The sequence below is a fragment of the Adiantum capillus-veneris genome, chromosome 15 (genome assembly GCF_014529385.1).
Source record: "Adiantum capillus-veneris isolate H3 chromosome 15, ASM1452938v2, whole genome shotgun sequence".
NCBI classification, from domain to species: Eukaryota; Viridiplantae; Streptophyta; class Polypodiopsida; order Polypodiales; family Pteridaceae; genus Adiantum; species Adiantum capillus-veneris.
The window spans coordinates 15,072,244-15,080,469 of NC_140945.1; the positions used below are offsets into that span (position 1 = coordinate 15,072,244).

The 8,226-nt window shown below is 45.0% G+C and overlaps 1 pseudogene; it reads left to right on the plus strand.

The window, feature by feature from the left end:
• Nucleotides 1-3,801: 3,801 nt before the first annotated feature.
• On the plus strand, nt 3,802-4,589 carry LOC147440313 (uncharacterized; annotated as a pseudogene).
• The last annotated feature ends 3,637 nt before the right edge of the window (nt 4,590-8,226 follow it).

Consider the following 8,226-nt stretch of genomic DNA (forward strand, 5'->3'; position numbering starts at 1 on the left):
TATTACCGAAGGTATCTCAACATTTGAGCATACCCCAGCTCAAAGAAAACCTCACACAAACAACCCCCCAGAGGCTAAGTAGACTCAAAGACACTAGCCATAGTCTTAGAAAAGGGCTCTTCCAAAACCGAGCCTCAAAAATGGCCGAGAAACTGCCAAAGTATATCACGCCAAATTGATGCCACAAACAACATACATAGGCAGTGAGATCGCAACTCAACGACATGAGTGTCGCGCATGAACAGGCACCAAGAAATATTGCGTGCAGTAAGCAAGATCCTTGCGGGATATCTGCTCTCAAAAGAGCTCAATAGCACTATGTGTGCTCAAAAGAACATGCATCTATTAATGCATGGCCAACCGCAGAGAAACAGCCACCAAAATGAGTGTCAGAATTTCATGTGAAGGCTATGTGCCTATAGGTGTATGTGGGCTCGAAACCCCCTGTAAACCTGCGTATCGGTGTAGACTAGGAACGTTGATGGTGATTTTCGTCGCTTGATGGGAATATGCTCTATGTGAATGTCGGGTGTCACTCCTCTATGATAGAGGTACCTCACCCATACATGCCAAGAGAAAATCGTCAACGAAATCGATACCAAAAAGTCAATGCCAGAATGTCGAGCCGATGTCGCCTCCCATCACCGCACGGGAGTGTAGACGTCTATGCTCAAAACCAAGGAAAAATGTGGTCGATATCGCCTTCCACCGCTGAACAGAAGTGTAGATGCCGTACCCGCTGAACAAATGCCGATGCAGAGCATCGAGAAAGCATGTGTGATCTCTCTCTCTCTCGCTCGCTTTCTCGATCTTGAGTGTGTGTGAACACACCCTTTCAGATAAATTAATATCAGTTTATGGCTTCTTTTGATCTCTGTCTGAGGCCTGCCAGACTTTGTGTGTGTGTGTGTGTGTGTGTGTGTGTGTGTGTGTGTGTGTGTGTGTGTGTGTGTGTGTGTGTGTGTGCGCGCGTGTGTGTTTATTATAAAAATCCCCTCTGATATACAAACTGTATAATTAAATCATACTAAACACCAAGAAAACAAAACACTTTTGATATATACACAATCACTTTCATTTATAATAATGATCAAAGAACATCATTTTGATACAAAGTGTTGGAATTAGGGTTGCAGAGAAACACACACAGCTTGGAGAAGACGAAGGAATCTCAAGGCACACAATAGAGAGTGTTTTACTTAGTGTGCAATGGAAAGATATATAGCCCTAGAGTGATGGGCGTATATACAATGCACGGGGGGAAAAAACCTCCTAAAGGGGGAAAAAATGCCCCGGTGGTCCTAGTGTGTTCACACACATCACTACCACACGTATATGGTAACACAAAGGTTGTGGCGACAAATCCTCTATAGAACAAGACTGAAGTTTATACCTGCCACCATCCAACAAGACAAATGTATTAGAATGTTAGAAAATAGGAAGCAGCTAAATAGATATTTACCTTGATTATCTAAGATCGATTTAATGAAAGGAGCAAGGGCAGCTATGCCATGTGGCCACATGTGATTGCCCTACTAAATGAAGATATATATATATATATATAGAGAGAGAGAGAGAGAGAGAGAGAGAACAAAGCAATGGTTTTAAACGAAAAACAAGCGGCCAGCCAAACTCCTCGCCTGGCGTCTAGTGAGAGAGAGAGAGAGAGAGAGGATCGCTGCATATTGTAATTTTGGCTGACTCCAAATCGGAGAGGAAAATAAAGGACTGCGCACCTCCACCCTATAGCGTTCCGGCTCACTACTGCATTTTGGCTCACTCCAGGCTGGAGAGAACTAGCTCACAGTGTTTTGGCTCACTCCAGGCCGTAGAGAGAGAGAGAGAGGGACTGCAGTCTGGAGCACTACGTGCATGTGGAGGTGGGCGATCTGAGCGAGAGCAGCACTCCACCCCTACGCTATTTTCAGGAGATGCGAAGCAAGGATCGTGAGCAGGGCCAGCTCATAGCCATGGCAGAAGTGGTGATGATGATGAAGATGAGGACAGGGTAGCAATGTTCTTCGCGAGGCGTGCGGCAGGTCCATGAAGAGAGAGACAGAGAGAATGGTTTTAAAAAAAAGAGATTGAAAAACAAGCGGCCAGCCAAACTCCTTGCCTAGCGTAGAGAGAGAGAGAGAGAGAGAGGATTGCTGCATATCGTAATTTTGGCTGACTCCAAATTGGAGAGGAAAATAAAGGACTGCACACCTCCGCCCTACAGTGTTCCGGCTCACTGCTGCGTTTTGGCTCACCCCAGGCCGGCGGAGAGAACTAGCTCACAGCGTTTTGGCTCACTCCAGGCCGTATAGAGAGAGAGAGAGAGAGAGAGAGAGAGGGACTGCAGTCTGGAGCACTACGTGCATGTGGAGGTGGGCGATCTGAGCGAGAGCAGCACTCCACCCCTACGCTATTTTCAGGAGATGCGAAGCAAGGATCATGAGATAGGCCAGCTCACAGCCATGGCAGAAGTGGTGATGATGATGATGATGAGGACAGGGTAGCAATGTTCTTCGCGAGGCGTGTGGCAGGTCCAGAGAGAGAGAGAGAGAGAGAGAGAGAGAGAGAGAGAGAGAGAGAGAGAGAGAGAGAGAGAGAGAGAGAGAGATCGCAAAGCTCTGGACTGTTTTATGCTTTGGATGCAATCACCTACACGTGCAGCTTGAAGGCATCTCACATCATGCAAGATGTTGGTATGGGCAAAAAAACAACCAAGCGCTCGGACTCTCCGGAATCTTGTCTCTTGGAGTGCATTGATTATGGGATACGCCCAAGAGGGCTAGGGTCAGGAACCTCTGGATTGTTTTTAGCATATGCGAAGAGAGGGCCTCAAGCTCCGATGCAATCACCTACACGTGAAGCTTGAAGGCATCTCGTATCATGCTCCTGTCAGTGCCCAACAAGTCTTTGATGAGCTTACTATGCGGGATGTCATCTTGTGGAATGCAGTGATTGCAAAATATGCCCAACAGGGTCCGAGCGCTTCGTTGTTTTCAGCAGATGCAAAGAGAGGACAGCTCTCCCAAATGCAATCACCTACGCTTGTATCGCATGTGGCATTATGTAGATGGTGATATGGGCAAAAGAATTCATGATGATATTGTTAGCCAGAGATTGTCGGAAAAAAACAAGGTACTTGGCACTGTCTTCGCATGTATACCAAATGTGGTGCACTTGAGAAAGCACAAAAAGTGCTTGAGAAGCTTATTGTTCGAAGCGGCATCGCTTGGAATGCACTAAATGCAGGATATGCACAAGAGGACCAGGGCTAGGAAGCTGTGAACTGTTTTCAGCATATGTGAAGTGAGAGCTATCTCCAGACGCAATCACCTACGTGTATATCTTAAAGGCATGTAGTTCTACGCAAGATGCTGATATGGACACAGAATCTTGTCTCTTGGAGTGCATTGATTGTGGGATACGCCCAACAGGGCTAGGGTCAGGAACCTCTGGATTGTTTTCAACATATGCGAAGAGAGGGCCTCAAGAATCACGTACACGTGAATCTTGAAGGCATCTCGCATCATGCTCCTGTCAGTGCCCAACAAGTCTTTGACGAGCTTACGATGCGGGATGTCGTCTTGTGGAATGCAATGATTGCAAGATATGCCCAACAGGGTCCTAGCGCTTGGTTGTTTTCAGCAGATGCAAAAAGAGGACAGCTCTCCCAAATGCAATCACCTACGCTTGTATCGCATGTGGCATTATGTAGATGGCGATATGGGCAAAACAATTCACGATGATATTGTTAGCCAGAGGTTGTCGGAAATTATGCATATGCTGATATGGGAAAAATAATTCACGATGATATTGTTAGCCAGAGGTTGTCGGAAGAAAACAAGGTACTTGGCACTCTCTTGGCATGTATACCAAATGTGGTGCACTTGAGAAAGCACAAAAAGTACTTGAGAAGCTTATTGTTCGGAGGGGCATCTCTTGGAATGCACTGAATGCAGGATATGCACAAGAGGACCAGGGCTAGGAAACTGTGAACTGTTTTCAGCAGATGTGAAGCAAGAGTTGTCTCCAGACGCAATCACCTACGTGTATATCTTAAAGGCATGTAGTCCTACGCAAGATGTTGATATGGACACAGAAATTCATAATGATATTGTTACTCAAATGTATACCGTATCCGGGAAGAGAGAGAGAGAATCAGGTGCATGGAGCAGAGAGAGAGAGAGAGAGAGAGAGAGAGAGAGAGAGAGTGAGAGACCGCAAAGCTCTAGACTGTTTTCAAAATATGCAAAGAGAGGGTCTCAAGGTCTAGATGCAATCACCTACACGTGCAGCTTGAAGGCATCCCAACAAGTCTTTGACGAGCTTACTATGCGGGATGTCGTCTTGTGGAATGCATTTATTGCAAGATATGCCCAACAGGGTCCTAGTGCTGGGCTGTTTTCAGCAGATGCAAAGAGTGGGAAGCTCTCCCAAATGCAATCACCTATGCTTGTATCTTCAAGGCATGTGGCATTGTGCAGATGCTGATATGGGCAAAAGAATTCACGATGATATTGTTATCCAGAGGTTGTCGAAAAAAAACGAGGTACTTCGCACTGTCTTGGCATGTATACCAAATGTGGTGCACTTGAGAAAGCACAAAAAGTGCTTGAGAAGCTTACTGTTTGGAGCGGCATCTCTTGGAATGCAATGAATGTAGGATATGCACAAGAGGACCAGGGCTAGGAAGCTGTGGACTGTTTTCAGCAGATGTGAAGCGAGATCTATCTCCATACGCGATCGCCTACGTGTATATCTTAAAGCCATGTTGCTCTACGCAAGATGCTAATATGGACACATAAATTCACGATGATATTGTTACTCAAATGCATACCGTAACCGAGAAGAGAGATATAATCGAGACCGCAAAGCTCTGGACTGTTTTCTGCTGCAGCTTGAAAGCCTCCAGCTCCGGATGCAATCACCTACACGTGTAGCTTGAAGGCATCTTGCATGAATATGACCGCAATGCTTTGGACTGACTACTGCAGCTTGAAAGCATCCAGCTCTGGATGCAATCACCTACACGTGCAGCTTGAAGGCATCTGGCATCATGCAAGATGTTGGTATGGGCAAAAGAGTTTACGATGATCTTGCTAGTGAGAGCACACCGCAGTCGGGGAGAGAGAGTATATCAGCAATGGTTGAACTAGCTTCCTCTCCAGAATCTTGTCTCTTCGAGTGCATTGATTGTGGGATATGCCCAACAGGGGTAGGGCCAGGAACCTCTGGACTATTTTCAGCATATGCGAAGAGAGGGCCTCAAGCTCCGAATGCAATCACCTACACGTGTGGGTTGAAGGCATCTCGCATCATGCTCCTGTCAATGCCCAACAAGTCTTTGACGAGCTTACTATGCGGGATGTCATCTTGTGGAATGCTGGATATGCCAAACAGGGTCCTAGCACTGGGCTGTTTTCAGCAGATGCAAAGAGAGGGCAGCTCTCCTAAATGCAATCACCTACGCTTGTATCTTCAAGGCAGGTGGCATTATGCAGATGCTGATATGGGCAAAAGAATTCACGATGATATTGTTAGCCAGAGGTTGTCGAAAAATAATGAGGTACTTGGCACTGTCTTGGCATGTATACCAACTGTGGTGCACTTTAGAAAGCACAAAAAGTGCTTGAGGAGCTTACTGTTTGGAGTGGCATCTCTTAAAATGCATAAGAGGACATGTGGACTGTTTTCAGCAGATGTGAAGCGAGAGCTATCTCCAGATGCAATCGCCTACGTGTATATCTTAAAGGCATGTAGTTCTACGCAAGATGCTGATATGGACACAAAAATTCATGATGATATTGTTACTCAAATGCTATTGAAAAGAGATACCATGTTGACACTCCCTTGGTCGATGTGTATGCCAAATGTGGTGCACTTGAGAAATCACAATTAGTGCTCGAGGAGCTTTTTGTTTGGAACAACATCTCTTGGAATGCATTGGTTGTGAGATATGCACAACAGGAGTAGGTCTAGAAAGCTCTAGGATGTTTTCAGCAGATGCATAGTGAGAGCCTTTGTCCAGATACAATCACCTACATATTCATCTTGAAGGCATGTGGCTCTACGTAAGATGTTGATATGGGCACAAAAATTTACAATTTCTTTGTTTGTCTGAGGCTTTTGAAAATAGAGGTTATGGTTGGCACTCCCTTGGTTGATATGTATGTCAAATGTGGTACGCTTCAAAAAGCATAAAAAGTGCTTGAGGAGCTTCTTGTCCGGAATGTCATCTCTTGGAACGCACTGATTACGGGATATGCGCAACAAGAGCAGGGACAAAAAGCTCTAGGCTATTTTCAGTGGATGCAAAGCGAGCGTATCTCTCACCATTCACTCAACTAATGCAAGGGAGCCCTGGAGTGGCTTGCTTGGTCAACTTTCTTTTGATATACTTCGAGGCATTCTTCTCCAACAACATCTTGTCTCTCTCTCCATGGCTTTCTCGAACTTCATTCCATATGTACTGTCAACGAGGCTATAAAAAAACTTAAATATGTTGACATGCTAGCAAGTAGTAAGCAGAAGGGAGGAGGGCCTTGTTGGAGTCATAACATCATACTTGTTGCATACGCATGCCTGTCAGATCACCCCGCTACATTGGCATTGGGATAAAACAACATTCAACACGAGGAAGCAAAAGAGCAAACCTACAGCTCATGTAGTAGAGAGCCACACTTACACTTCAAAGAGCACCAGAACTTCTTGAAAAGCTTCTTAGCTTTGGTCTGTTTTCAGCATATTCGAAGTGATGGCCTCCCTCATGATTGCAAGATTTGCTCCAAAAGGGCAGCGCCAGAAAGCTCTAGGCTGTTTTCAGCAGATGCGAAGCAAGGAATCTTGGAGAAAGATGTCATGTTTGGCCGTATTTTGATCAATATGTATGTCAAATGGGGTGCCCCAAAGAATACGAATTTGCGTATGTGTGCATGGGACCCTACCGACGAACGATACGACGGACTCAACATCAATCGATATGTTTGCAGAAGTCGCAGGATGACGATGGTAGAATGTATACTCGTGGGAAGGTGGCGGAACAATGCAAGGAAGGTCTAGAAGCGGCTCCATCCAAGATTGTGTGTTGATCCGTACGACCAATACCAAAGGTACACTTATATTCCGTATTTTGGTTTCATTTGTGTGATCTCAAAAGTACTTACATTAAATCATGTACACATTTAAGCAATAAATTTACATCATTTTTTATTCAAAAGATTGTAGATGAAGGTGACAAAGGCTGAATAATTTTTGATGTCCCAACAAGGGAACATACAGACAATACGTCACGACAAGGCAACGTGGAATAATACATGTCTTCATAAAACATCGATAGTGAGTTCTTCCTTGTAAAGCTGTAGTATTTTTACAATAAGAAAGTCCCTCCAACACTGGAGGAGAAGCATAAGTCCTCTTTCAACACTGAAGGGGATAAAAGTGGCGGAGGAAGGGCACGTTCCCTACGGTATTATTATAAATGTGGAGAACGATGCAAACTCCACACCATACATATGTATGGTTTTTTCTTTTTTTTATGGGCACGAGCATCATAAATGCACGAAATGCATCTCATTTTGTTTTTATTATAATGTGAAACTGTTTACATTCATACATCTTTTCATGCAAAAACTCATTTGTGATGCGAGGTCATAGAGCTTTTGGCGAAAGCTTCGAGGAGAGATACTATGGAGCCATCATCACGAGCTATGCCAGGCGGTAAAATCCACACCACTATCGCTATTTTACTTCTCACCATTTGCACAGTGAGTCAATCAAGGCAAACTAGTTGAGTAGCTTACTTAATGGAGAGAGACATATTTTCACACACAAGAGATCATAGAGTAGAGAGAGAGAGAGAGAGAGAGAGAGAGAGAGAGAGAGAGAAAGAGCACATGATATACGTGGTTCACCCAATGTGGGCTACATCCACAGGAAAGCAGCTACTCATGGCTTTAGTACTTCAAACAAGAAGTAGGTTATAAAAGGATTATACCCTTAATAGAGCTCCCGCTTTGCTTCACTCTCACCACCTCACACCCACTTTGTTGCATCAACTTAACACTCCAAAATGTGTGTAGAAATGGCCTCCTTTTATAGGCCAAAAGGGCTGCCCTCTCTCGTGAGAGGCAGCCGTGTGTAGCCGCCCTTGTGTAGACAAGTCCAAATGGACCCTCCAATCCGTCCATGTGTGGCCGCCCTTGAGAAGACAAGTCCGCCTTTGAAATCAGCCAC